Source organism: Camarhynchus parvulus, chromosome 4, assembly GCF_901933205.1.
Source record: "Camarhynchus parvulus chromosome 4, STF_HiC, whole genome shotgun sequence".
Taxonomy (NCBI): domain Eukaryota; kingdom Metazoa; phylum Chordata; class Aves; order Passeriformes; family Thraupidae; genus Camarhynchus; species Camarhynchus parvulus.
In genome coordinates, this window is record NC_044574.1 from 64,523,674 (window position 1) to 64,538,183 (window position 14,510).

The window sequence follows — 14,510 nt, forward strand, 5'->3', positions numbered from 1 at the left end:
AAGGGCAAGTCTGAACTGAATTCGGTAAAAAGCAGACACTCCATCAGCTGACCTAGCCTGGCTTCCAAGCAAGCCAGGTTAGCACAACAAGCACAGTGTTGAACAGAATGTTAAGGCTGTAGTTCAGAAATCGCAAGGATTTCAGGTGTTGACAATTTTTTCCTTCATGTCTTCCAGCACGACCATTTCCCCAGCCCAGGAATAGGGAAGATACATCCAGTTTAGGAGGGCAAGGAGGATGCAGTCTGCAGGGCTACTGAAAGAGCTGCTCCATCTAAGCTGCAGACAGACTCACTGCCTCACCACACAGCCTCGAGTCAGAAGAAGGAAAAGTGACTGCAATGCAAATGGAATTCACTGTCTCTGCCAAAATAAAACATGAATATAATCCCGCTGCGTGAGCGTTTTAACATGTAACAGTCACTTCTGTCCGAAAGTAAGCTGCATTTACCTCACAAACAGGAAGAGAAACACAGATCATGATGTAAATTTAAATATTTTGTCCAGCATTTTTTGTTGCCCCAGGAGTGCACATACAGTTCAGCAAAAACATGGGATCCACCCATCTGGCTTCCTCTGCAGGACCAAGGAACAAACTGTTTGCTAAAATGCCCTGATTTACTTTTTAAACTGTGATTTCAATTGAATCCATTGAAGTGGCATTCCACACATGCCCCAAGATGCATGAAGGGAATTGAGAGCTGCTCAGAGCATGCATGTGGAAATTGGATTAGATGTAGAATCACAATATTAAAGAAAACATTGTAGATTGTTTTAAAAAAGGGCAGTTGATACTCAAATTGGTTGCTTTTTATTTAAGCACAACCTTGTTAGACATCCACCCCTTTCTGCAAAATTAAGTCTTTTTCTCCTTACACATCATACCCAGAGGAGACGCAGGCCACACTGGATCATGCTTACAGCTGTACCATCCATAGTGTGCAGACATACAGAAATGCAGTGGGAAATAAATCCACTCTGTTTAACACACTCCAAAATTCTGTCCATCAGAATGAGGCACATGAACACTGCAGTAAAGGCTCCTTGAGTGCCACATGGAAGTCAAACCTCATTAGTGAATCAGATGTGATAAAGAAAAAATTATTGGGTGAGGCAGAAATTTGAAAAAAGCTGTATCAGTATCACGTGAACAACTAATGAGACTGTAGGAACTAATAAATCTGTAATCATCATTACTGTGAAATATGTTAATAGAATCTCTACTACAGTAAATACCACACGAAGGTCAGTAAGTTACTTTCCTTGACACAAAAATATCTACTAAACTTCACAAATAAAACAGATCCTCGCATAACTTGGAAAAATGTGTCTGTTTGTCTGACAAATTAGTTAGCAGTTAGCATGGGACCACCTGGAATGCATCTGCTCTATCTCTCTCTCCTTGCTGCAGCAAGCCCATCCCAGCTACCAGTGCCACAATCCAAGGTTTGAATCCTTGGCTCCCTGAAATGCTGGGCATAGTTTAATGCAGGCACAGTGACACACAATTCCTGCTGTCCTAAAAAATCTGTTCCAAGTGTGTCATGTGTATAATAGCACATTAAGAGGCAAGGGTGGGAGAGCTTGGCTTTTTACCTTTCAATTTAGGAGAATGGATTTTTCTGGATTATAGGATTTTTGTATGCTATGCCTCATTTGGTATACTTACTACTTTACAGCAACTCTCAGACTTGAAGAAATGATCCAACATACGTACTGAATTCCATTTTGCCCTTTAATCTTTGTGTTGGGGGCTGTGGATTTGAAATCAAATTAACACATGCCTTTTATTCTGCAGTAAAGGTCTCTGTGTACACTTTGCTTCTCATTTCCAGTGGCAGAAGTCTATTCCATTCAAAAGCAAAATATTCCATTCAAAATCTATTCCAATCAAAATCAAAATACCATCAACCAGCTCACTATTCTGTTCTTTGTGAACAAACATGAGGTAACATTCAGTCAATGGGAGGCTCCCATTGGATTTCTAATCAGTGAATAACAAGGAAAAGAATCTTGGGAGTGAGAACACAGAATATTTTTCTGCTCTGGAAAGGGTCTGTAATGCATGATCCAAGATGAATTGCAATGGTAGGAAAAGGTTAAAGAGAAAAGATGGATCTTCTTGCCAACGGACACTGGAAGTAAAACTCACTCCAGTCAATCTAAAATGTTATCAATGTGTGTTTAAGCAAGGGAATATTTACATAACTTCATTAAGCAAAGAGGCCTAGGGGAGCGGGGGGAAATGTTAGAGTAAAACCATGGGAAAGATTCACCAGGCCATTTGGAAAGAGCTGATGTTTGAAAAGAAAATAAATCTGATTATCACAGAATTCCAGCCTTCGCATCAATTTGAACACAAAAGGAAAAGGTAGGAATAGGTCTATGAGCAAATCCAGGATGAACCTGAGGACATGAACATGTGCCTGGAGAGAAATGCACTGACTGCATTTCAGCAGAAACAATTCAAGTTAGGCTAAAACAGTTGGAGATGGTGACTCACAAGCACAAGCTGCAGGACCTTCATGGCCACCCTGGGCAGGTATTTCACCTGACAGCAGCTCTAACAGTCAATAGTGCCCACCTACAAGTCACAAAGAAGCCTTCTAGATACAGTATAACTCTTGTTCTCATTTTTTAAAATTAAGACAAATTTTCACAGAAGTTAAAAAACCACATGAGGTCATAGCAGTCTTTTCACCTTCCAAGCCACTCCCCGCTCTTTGCATCTGCAATCACCAGTAAAATCATACCAGGATGTAACAGTCTGCTTCCCAGGGCTGCTGCTGGCACAGTGCACTTCCAATTCTTCCTTAACACAGAGCTGCAAACACCTGGAACAAAAACCAGCAGTAAAATATCAAAAAAAGAGTGGCATTGCCTTAATGGTATATTTAGCTCTGGCACACATTGAGACTTTGCAAGCAGGGCCCTGTCAGCTCCCAGTCTATTTCAAGGCACAAGACTTGTCCACAGAGAGTGGCATCCTGGGGTCGTAGCTGCACAGGAAGGCGAGAGGGCATGCAGGATTCATCAGATATGTGAAATAATTAATTTGATATGGGGTTTCTAATAAGGGGCTTGAAAATGTTTTCAGAGTCTAGTTGCAGCGCTAAAACACATCTGTGTGTTTTTCTGGAAACAATGGAAAAATCCAGGGGGAAGAAAAGTTAGCACAAATGCAGTTCATTTCAGAAGCACAGCCCCTTGAAGTTGTTTTAAGCAGTTTGTAAACAATAAATAAATAGGAAGATGGATGGTTTGCTGTATCAAGGCAGTCTCCCAGCAGGTCCTCATCTCATGCCCAAAAGCATTGTGCCTCATTTTGCTACCAATGCTATTCCTGAGCTGCTATGTGACCCTACATAACTACCTTTAAATGCATCACAGAAGAGAATAAAGGAGCAAGGCCCTCCTTAAGGCAGAGTTTGCTCTGCTACGTATCCAGAAGCTGCTAAAAATGGAAAGGTCTTTCAATTTATCAAAAACAGTTGGAGCACACGAATCACATTAAAGCACTTCTCACACAGGATAGAAAGGCCAAGGCCTGTTATTGTCCTAGTTAAAATATTTCCTCCTAAAAATGAAGTCCCATTGCAAAATATTTTAAAAGCCTATTGTAGAGGAACTGAAGGGCAATAGGCTTACCAAGGGAGATTTCAGGCTTTGGAAACTCCACGAAGCAAACCATTTCCTTATGGAATTATAAATGAAGATCAACCCTTAATGCTTTTCCACACTTTAATGTCTCTATGGAAGTGAAAGAGTCCAAAATCCTTGATGAACCACTGTCAGAAGGAAAGGTGAGGCTGGGAAAAAATAGGGCAGTTTCAAGTTCATTATTTGATTAAGACTGACAGAGAGGAATCTGTTTTGTTCCAGACTTGGTGCCAGAGGATAGAAATTTCCTAATGCCCCCTTTTCCCTGAGCTCCTACTCGAGGACAGCTCAGCACAAATGGAGAGAGCTTTGTGCTGCACTCCAGCACCTCATGCGTGGAAGGTGTGAGGCAAACACTAAGCAGTAACACCATTAAAATAAGGGACAAGAGGAGAGTTTTACTGGTTTACAGGCAGGGGAAAAAACTTCAAAGTTTAACACTGACAGAAAGTTTATAAAATTCACTCCTTGCTGCATGTGCTGGCATCAGGGGGCTGCTGAAGGACAGGCTAAGAGTACAAAGTACAAGATTTTCTTGTTTTTTAAAGCACTTTGAGAGTTGCTTTGGAGACTAAATGTTTTTATATTCCAGCAAAGAAAACTTCCTGTAAGTGATTCATTACTTCTAATCCATGAGCCATTACAGAGCAGCACTCTGACAGATTCCTGATTTCTCTGGGGACACCAGTACAATGTGAAGAGGTTAATGGGAGGTACAGGCATTCAAACCAATTACAGCAGCAGGCAGCTGAATTTCTCTTACTGGAAAACAATGTTATTTTCATTTACTCAGAGGAGGTGCACGTTTCTTTGAAATTGTCTTTAGAGTAAGACACATCACAAGGTTGCCATCAATACAATAATCTCAATTCAAGCAAAGACATATCACTTCAGCCAGATTCTAGTCCTTGATGCTACTCTTGGTTACTAGGACAGCTCTACAGCACTGTACTAAGGCATTGATTTCCAGGCTAATTCTTCCTGAGGAACACAGTTTACATCCCTCATCACTCGTGATAAGGATTCCTCCTCTGGGGAAAGGAGGGAGAAAAGGAGCCAAGTGCTCAGGATGTATTCCTGCATTTCCAGTTGTTCCAAGCTACAGCTTATCACGAGCAGATCACTTGGGCTTTGTGCTCTACACTTCCACACAGAAATGGTGTATGAGGACACAACTCATCTATAATAGCAAACACTTGTCTTGTCCCCCATGCAGGAACTTTGGGATAGCACTAAGTAACCATCCAGAGCAACCAATTCAAGTTCAGAAAGGTATTTCCCTTAACAATTAAGGCCATTAGTTCTACTTAGGAGAGAGGAGCTGAGAGAAAAATAATTGAGTTCTGTTAGCGTAATGGAAATTCAAAAAATCTGAGGCACAAAAATAAAAACCACCCATGAGTGGTTGTTTCCCTCTCTGTGGAGAAGAGAAATAAGTTTAGCTGAAATGAACTGGCCTAAAGTCACTAAACAAGTGTGGGGTTTGCATTTACTGTTCCCTAAAACACTTCTAAGTGAGGTCTTGTAACGAGACCTCTTTCTCACCAGGGGGACTCCCATTAGAAGCAACACAAGAGTCCTGGGATACAGGAACAGCATTATCTTCATTTTCAAATGGAGAATAAAGGCAAGCTGAGGCTCAGTGGTGTCCCCAAGGTCACTGCTGGGGACTGATAACTGAGCCCAGGTTTCAAGTCACAAGCTACTGACTTTGCTCTGCTTTGTTCTTTCTCTCTCTACTTGCCAAAGGCCCTCAGTGTCACTGAGAACTGCCTCTTTGATTTACCTATTGACTCATGAAGAAGAAAAGAATCCATAAATTATTCTGAAGGTGCCAGGATAAGAAGCACCCTCCCACCTCCATGTGGCTGTTCTCACCTGACACAGCAAAAGCCTTGGCTCCCATAAGGAAGAGCAGAAGTAGGCCCACAGATTTCTGCTTTGATTATGAGAGGAAGTAAGCCTGGAGACAAAACCAAAGCCTACATCAACTTCTTTTCTTTTCAGCCTTTCATTAAGTTTCTAAAACATGCTGATCTCAACCTTCCAAGTGGCTCTTCACCAAAACCCTAACAGTCTGATTTCATTTCAAACTGCGTGGAGCCCACATCAAACCCAAATAACCCAACAGTTTTATCAGGAGGCATTTGTGTCCCACAGAGCTTTAATGATTTGTTTGGAACTTAATTTCATTCTGTCTATAACTTTCCATATAATCCTCAACACTTTGTCTTTAGTACTCAAAAACACAAGAAATATTTTTAGCACTTAGCTCAAGACTTCTAAAGCCACTTTCCTGGTTTCTACAATACATTTTGATACCTGAACTAAGACAAACCTGCCTAAATTGCCAGCACATAAGTAAAGTGCATTTTAGTTGTTCAATGCCAACACACACCCAGACACAAACACTCTAGAGTAAAATGCTCCGTTGCTTAATTTTTAAACTTTAAAAGGCAAGTAGGCCACTCAAAGGTTTATGCATGAACAACGCCATTTAAACATGGAGCTTTGGGCATAACCATGGATAGGACAAAATTCCATAAACCTTCTCCTCCTCACTGTCATACACAATCAAACAGAAACACAATATTCTGAGTTGGAAGGGAGCCACCAAGATCAAGGCTGAAGGCCTGTCACTGTATAAACCCCAACCTTCACCTCAGGAAAAATATTAAAAGACAATTTAAAATAGCATTTCTTAGCATTCTACTAATCCCACCCTGATAATTGCCAGGCACAATTCCTCCATGGATTACTGATCCTACTGTTAAAAATAGGACACTATCAGTAGTTTCAATTTCTCACCTCCATTATATTTTTAAAGAGTTGGGTGTATGACAGAATATTTTACTCTCCCTAAACTAGCTGTTTGCCTGGGAATAAACTACAAGTTTAGGAGAAATGTCCGCAGTATAATTCCTCTAAAAAACCTCAGTGACTCTGCAACTCCTTTTTTGGTGGAGTTTTTGCTATTTTAATTTTATTTTAATTCATATTTTCAAGGTTGAAACAATTAATATAGCACACCAACAATTCCCAGTGTCAATGACAGCAGAGCTGTAGGTAAACCAGAGCCAGGTTAAGGTCCAGAAACACAGGAACAAATAACATCCTGATGCAAACTGCAGCTCTGTTTACTGAAAGGTGTTCCCCCTCCCATCCCCAGCAATAACTTTCCAATAATAGTCATTATTCAGGTATTCACAAAGGAAAACTTGGTTGTCTTGATTCTATTGATAGCATTTCTAATGCTAATTTTTTTCAGATTAAAGGATGAACTCAAAGTCAGGGGCTGCAAGTCTTTTCAAGATCCACTCAGGCTCCTATGAAACCTCAAGCCTCCTTTTCCAGAAGTGACATGGTTAAAACAGTAATTATTCTTAATAAAAGTGCCTTGATGCAAATCTCTACTCAAGAATTAGTAGAAAGCACTAAACCCTAAACTATAGATTGGAATTGGTTTTGATGTGTTCATGTAACTCCTGCCACATATCCTGACCCCTCACCAGACCAAGAACCAGAGTGATTTTTCGGCATTCAGATGCTACAGGATAATCCCATTTGCAAGGGGAACCACAGATGCCTGATGTTAAATGTCATTCCCTGCCTTCTCCTCTGTCCTGAGCTCCTCATTTTGTTGTATCTATTTTCAGTCAGTGGTTTGGCTGACTTCTCATGAGCTGCCTGCAACACCACCTGCTTGACCACACCCCAGGTAACCAAAACCCTAAAAAGGAAATTGCTATTCCATTCCAGGTCTGGAGGCCATTGATCAAAAAAGGAAATGCCCAGATCCAAGAGTGGAGTTAAGAAGGAAAGAGATGTCATAACTGAGGCAGTCAAACCATTTTCCCAGAATGAGAAGAGAGAAGTATCCAGACCTTGTTATCCCCTGGTATGGGTGAAACTGAGGTTAGGCAACGTGAAAGTTTTGTCACACAAATTTTCCAACACAGCAAATCTCGTTCCTCTCTAACTGCACAGCTCCTAACTCTGGACTGGTAAGAGGGAAGAAAAGGGGAGAAATTCCTGCCCTGATCCCTCCAACACCTCTAAAGCCCTTAGGCACAACAGTGCAGGACTTGCAGAATTAGGCAGTGAGCTGCAGGGAAAGGTGGTGCAATCCCATCTGTGCCATGGCACCTGGCAAACCAGCACATTGCAACTTTGCATCCAAACTAGCAAGCAGGAGCAGATGCATTTTATTCTTTTAATGGCTAACCTATCTCCTTCCGGGTGTGCTATTATTTGCTGAAGACAGCTGTGGACATAAATTTCCTTTTTGCCTTCAGCCAAAATAAATAAATATTTATGGCTAATTAGGACTTGCCTCTCAGGGTTGGGAGGTGCACCTGACTGAACAGGAGGCGATAGGTCCTAGGAACAGGGAGCAGCTGCTGTGCCTCTAACCAGAGGGAGAAACCAGGAAACACCAACTTCTCAGCAACCCCAGCCTCCATCCGCACCAGGATCTATATTCCAGTGTAGTAGGGATACATACAATTGCTTTAAGCAGCTTAATACCAACTGACCACAAGTTACTCTCCTGAACACAGTGGCAGAGGAGGATGGATGCCTGCTTATTGTCAGGCTCCCTGTTTCAGTCACTGTAGGAACTTCATTTAAATCACCCTAAACCACGCTCAGTAGCAAGTTTTTCAAAAATAGGCATGGTAATAGTCAAAGGGGAAGGGAAGACATGAATAACGCAAACGCTGACTCGCTGAAATCCCTCCCTATATATCCCATAGTCCCAGGGATTTTGAAGGAGGGCTGAACCTCACAGAAAGCGCGCCATCTCGTGGCACTCCTCGGGAACGCGGCACTAGCGGGGAAAAGAGGAAGGGTTTTTTTACCCACACAGCCTAATATTTGATCCCAGAATATTTCTGCTTACTAAGCATTCCCAGCTGCTCTAGGCAGGTCCCCCACCAGCTCTGCTTTCGGTAGTATCAAACTGAGCAGGTTTCTGTAAGCCAAATTTTCCATAGGAATAGATAATCTCATGCCAAGAGTTTGTCTTTAACACAGGAAAATTCTGCTGACCTCAAAATGAATCCAATACAGATATTGTAAGATCAATAGGGGAAAAAATAAAACACCCTGGTTTGGGTTTTTAAATTTTTTTGTCATCAAGCCTTATTAAGACTTTGCATTTAATTTGGGGTTATATGTTACGCATTGAGGAAATGGTTAATGCCCAAAAGACTGCAAACTAACCCAACAGTTGTGATGAACAAAAGAGAAAACAGTAAACCCCCTTGATTAGTCAGCTTACTTCAGTGGAGACTGCAACCAAAATCATCACGATTCACAAAAGCATTTCGTGCCTTCCTCTGTACTAGAACTGAATAGCATTTCAGCACTTTCCAGTGTTCAAATAATTCCCCTCAAAGGAAAACTGAAAGGGGAAAGATTTTACAACAGTGAGATATCTCTGCAGTCAAGGCAGACTTTGGCCAAGCAAACAATTTTTTTTAAAATTTGATATTCATAAATGACATCAAGCAAAGAGCTTTCAAATAGTAAATGAGAAATCCAGCCGTGTCTTGACTATGCTCAAAGGACCAGACTAAAGTGGAGGAACAAGATTAAAAAAACCTTCACTTTTTAATTTCATTTCTGTTTAAATAAATATTGCACAGTTCCATGACTATGCATTTCCTTTAAAAGTTAAATTATTTCTACAGAAACTCCCAGGTGATACTTGGTTTCTCAGAGCTGCAGGCTAAGACAAGCAGACAAAGGAGTTTGTTACAGGTCACACAGCTCTGCCCTGTCACAAGCATTTGCTGATTCTTGAGGTCTTTTATTCCTAAAGTGTTATCAAACGTTTGTGTTTTCCATGGAACCTGTTGTTACTTACAGAACTGGTGGCAGAAACAAGAGGTTGAAAAAGAAATTCGTTTGGGGGCTTAGGGCCACATGTAAAGGCCACCAAGCTGCTATCACAGGGTGGAAGGGACCTTTGTGGGGTCATTAAATAAGTTTCCTCACTGCACTCCCAGTAACCAGCCACCCACAGGGCAAAACAAGCTATTTTTCCTAAAGCAGGTTCACCTGCCTTCCATACCACAGCAGGACCAGGGGGAAAGCGCTCTTTTCCCTGAGCTGAAGGGCAAATTGCAAGCTTTCTTAGCTGGGATTATAACACACTCTCTAGCAGTCTTCTGGCTTTCTGACCTGCATTAAAGTGGCAGGTAACAGTGCACGTAGGAGCAGCTCTGAATCCATTTGTATTCAGCTCCAGGAACCGAAACATTTGGCTTCAGCCACCAAGGGCCTTGAGGCAGGTGGGTCACTGCCCACACTCAGGTTTTGAGAGGCAAACTCAGGTGATCCCCACCAGAGGCTTGCACTGTATCCCTGCTCAGAACCCTTCATGCTTCTGTTTCCCCACCTGAGGAATTAGGGTAACCAGCAGCCAGGAGAGGATGAGCAGTGCACACACAGGCCAGGGGCACACATTTCCCTCCCAGTTTTTTTGAGCCATGGATAAGGTGATTGAATTCAGGCAGGTTTGAATGAGGTATGTGAACACAGGGCTGGGGCAGAGCAGCAATGAGCCTCTTTTCCTCCATGCTTACTCTTTGCACAACAACATATTGTGGACCTCTAATTCCTCTGCTAAACATCCATCATTTTCTGACAGCTGATGAATCTCCAGGAGTTTATATGTGAATCAGGGCAACAGACATAGACAAGTCCATTAAAGTAGACTTCACTAAAGCAGAATTATAAAATGTATAGACTTCTACTTCAACCAAACTGTGTAATTTAACAAAGAAATTGTTTACATAACTTCAATTACTGGCACTCTTAACAAAATTATTTCATCAGGGGCTTATGAAAAGACCAAGAAGATATACTGTCTAATTTCCATAACTTTAAAGTAAAGGAGGGCACATCAACCCAACACATGGTACCCCTCTGTCTAGGAAAAGGGTGCTAAGCTGTGTTCACAGGACGGACAGAAAAACCTCTATGCAGACACCAAAACTGCTATGGAACTGCTGGGGAGATTTGGCAAAGCAGGAGAGGCCTCATCATCACCTGCTTTGTAAGACCTCACTGTTTTCCTGGGAACTGGTTGGCTGAAGAAGACAAAAAAGCCTCGCATACACATTTTCCTTCATCCTCTAAGGAGGGCCACGCCCTGCTCTTTCCTACACAATAACTCAAGCACAGTGAAATACATAAACATGTCACCTACTGTTCCTGGATCTCCTCTGCCCTGGGCCCCTCCATCCTCACCGGTTTCTCTTGACAGACAGACAGACAGACAGACACCCACCAAGCTGCTCCAGAAGGCACCACTATTGCCCAGGCAGCAGCCAAGACCTGGGACAGCACTTCCCAGCCCTCCTCTCTCTCCAGAAGACCCAACAGGTGCCTGTCCCAGTGCTTTTAACCTCTCTGTGTCCACCCTCAGCTGCAAGTAATCCAGCCTGATTCCCCCCCCATTGGCCACACCTGTGTTTTGTTCTGCTCCTCCTCCACCTCTCGCCAATCCTCACTCCCCCATGGTTTCCACCTCCTGCCAATCCTCACTCCCCCATGGCTCCCTGGGCCATCGGAATCTCCCAGGGCTCACACACGCAGCCCTAGGCTGTCCCAAGGAGTCAGCGACACTGTCATGACCTGAAGTTCCCAGAGTTTTTGGGAGGCTTTTCTCATTTTCAGGACGGGAATATCAAGGTTTCATGCCACGTCTGATGTTACCTGGCGTTCACGTTGTGTAGAAAGGACTGGTTTGAATACATCAATCAACCCAAAGGAAGAGAAAAGAACGGAGGGAAAGTATACACCAGTGATCCTTTCTCCAAGCAGAGCAGTTAAACTTGTCTGCAGCTATCAATCAAAGCTCCAGCAAAACCTGTTCTACCAAAGACAGGTGATCTTTTGCGAAAGACCAGATTCCTCTGAAAACTTCATTACCATGCGTGAAGACAGAGAGTTGCCTCTTGACAGGCTCCTTAATGCGGCATAAATTTTAATAAGCCAGCACACAGCACGTCCCAGGTGTTAAATAGGTGTGAGCGTGCCCTGGTGAGCGCAGCAGACTCACAGTGAACTGAGCTTTTAAAGATATTAAATCTCGAAAAAGCAGAAGAGCCATTTGCTAACACAGAGATTAAGTAAAGCCTTGTGCACAAAGGCTAGAATGAAAATTAATTTGTTTTTCTCTATCAACTGCTTTCTTCAGCAAGCAGAGACTTGTCTCTTAACCATTTTTGCAGAGTGCCACTTCTGTCAACACAGATCCATAAAAAGTACAAAATTAAATTTAAAAAAACCCCACCCATAAAGACAGAAATAATAAACTAAGCAGACTGAGGATGTGCATTTTATCCCTAATTATTAAAAAAATTATCCAGGAATAATGCCATTGCTATTGACAAGCTCTGTTCTGAAGATGCTCATTTTTTTTGAATCAAAAATAGGATATGCCTTTTCAGAGAGAAGTCACCTGAAGCACATGCTGCTGAGTTTCACTGAAAGCCACACTGAAAACATGTAACATTTGGATTTGTCAGGCTTTCCATAAATTTCCTCCAATAATTATATAGATTTCTCACAGAACTGATTAACATTTCCATTTTTGTAACTACATGAAACAATATATTCCCCATTCTCTAAAACTTGCAGTCATTACTAGGTGGTAAAATATCAAAGTAACAGTAGTAACAGTAGTAATAGTAGTAGTAGTAGTAGTAGTAGTAGTAGTAGTAGTAGTAGTAGTAGTAATAATAATAATAATAATAATAATAATAATAATAATAATAATAATAATAATAATTTCTTTTGTAAGTCCAAATAAGATGGACCATCACATTCTGTATTGAAAGTTTTGTCAGCTCAGATGTGCCCATACACCTGAACAGAAAACCTGCTTTGGCTGAAGTCCCCCCAAGGCACTTCAAAACAGATCTTAAATGACTGTCAGAATTCTGACAGCCCTTCACAGAGGTGGATTTTCAAAGTGGAATTTGAGAGATGTAACAACGTTTGAAGGGAAGCAACACAGTAGAGAGTTTCTCAGGGATGCCAAAAAAGTAAAGATACTGAGGAGGTCTTGCACAGCTGTGGCTGTGAGTGGAGCTATGCCACTACCTGTCACTGTGAAAATACACCAGATTAATCATCAGAAAAAGAAACAGATTGCTGTGTTTGCTTTAGAGTATTTGTAAATACCCAAATCAGGACATTTCTGGCATAATTCTTCAGGCCTCACTGGGAACTGTTCTGGTCCAATGAACCTTTGTGTCTTTTAATCTACAGATGAGAAAAGAGGTGACAACATAGTGCCTCTTCATAAGAGCACAGCATTATTCCGCCTAGTGACAGGCTAATTTTCAAGGGGCAAACATCGAGCTTGGTGTGTCTTCCCTGGGAGATGATTTCCTGAGTTAACACACCTTGTTGTCAAGTACTTTCTCCTCCCTGTAGTGTTAGTACTCCCCATCTGTACTCTCTTGTGCCCTGTTACAGATCCTGTTAAATAAATTATCTTCTTCCTCAGAGTTTGTATCTTTCAAATACTTGCAGATGATTTGGTTACCCTATAGCTGCCAGCCAACAAAAGCATACATGTTTAACTCTTTCCTTATGGATTCCCCAAGGGCTTTTCACGGCTCTTATCTGACCTCCCTCTGGTGTTGCCAGCAATGGCCCAGTAATGAGGTGTCCCAATACCTCGGTGCTGAAAGAAGGGAAACCTTGCCCCCTCCCAGGACAGGATACCTGTGCCTGTGCACTTCAGCAACACGCAGGGCTCAGGAGTCATTTCCTACTAACGATTCAATCCTGTGTTTCTCTCACCCTGCAGCTTGTTTACATCTTCCCTCGATGATTCATCGGGCTAATCTTTTAGAGCCTTTGGCTTACTTCTGCCTCTCATCCCTGATTGAACAAATGGGTGCACACCTTCTGTTGAGAGGTTGGACACTGGGAATTTAGAAACTTCCTAGAAGATCTCTGCATCTTTGCACAAGGGGCAGCCTGCCCTCCTTCCTGAGCAAAAGGATCAATCAAAGATTGGCAGCATCAATCTTTGGGAAAACAAATCACCTATAACACCAGCACTGAAGAGCTGTATAACCATCCACCTTCCACCAGCAGAGGGGAAAGTGCTGCCTCCACAGCTGTGCCCTAAAACACACATCAAGAAATGGAAAATCGTTTGAATGGAGCAGATGTTTGATGCCACTTGGGTGTGTGATGCCAAACAACTCCCCTGCTTGTCCTTCCAATTTACGCTGCAGATGACAGCACTGGAACATGGAGCTTACTTAAAAGGAGCACTCATCTTGTGAATTTGAGGTATTTATTGCTGCACTGCAGGTATATGTGAAATGACAACATTTGAGATGCAGTACTAGTACCAAAACAAGACAAAGCAAATAGATTATAATCCTCTGACCTGCAGATGTTTCACTGCATAGCCCCCATAAACTTTTCTCCTGCACTGTTGGTGTAAAATGCTTATATGTCAGAAAAATCATGTACTACTTTTCATTTTCCAGAGAAAGGTAACTGTGCCCTGTCAGTCATGCTTGTAAAGAGTCATTACAAAAATCAGATTCTCTCTGCTCCATGCAATACAATAAGTATGAAGGGCTTCTGCAACACAAGTTATTAGAAGTGCCCCAACGTTTTAAAACCATTGCCAAGGTTTTAAACACTTCACTTATCTGTGAAGTCACATTCTGAAGGTAATCTCCTGGTGCTCATGCAGAATATGTGTTGCAGTTTTATGGCTACTCATATTAATTGAGTAAAACCATTAGTCACCTTCTTTCTAATCACTGATGGGAGGCCAAAATCATTCCCACCATTTTCACAGA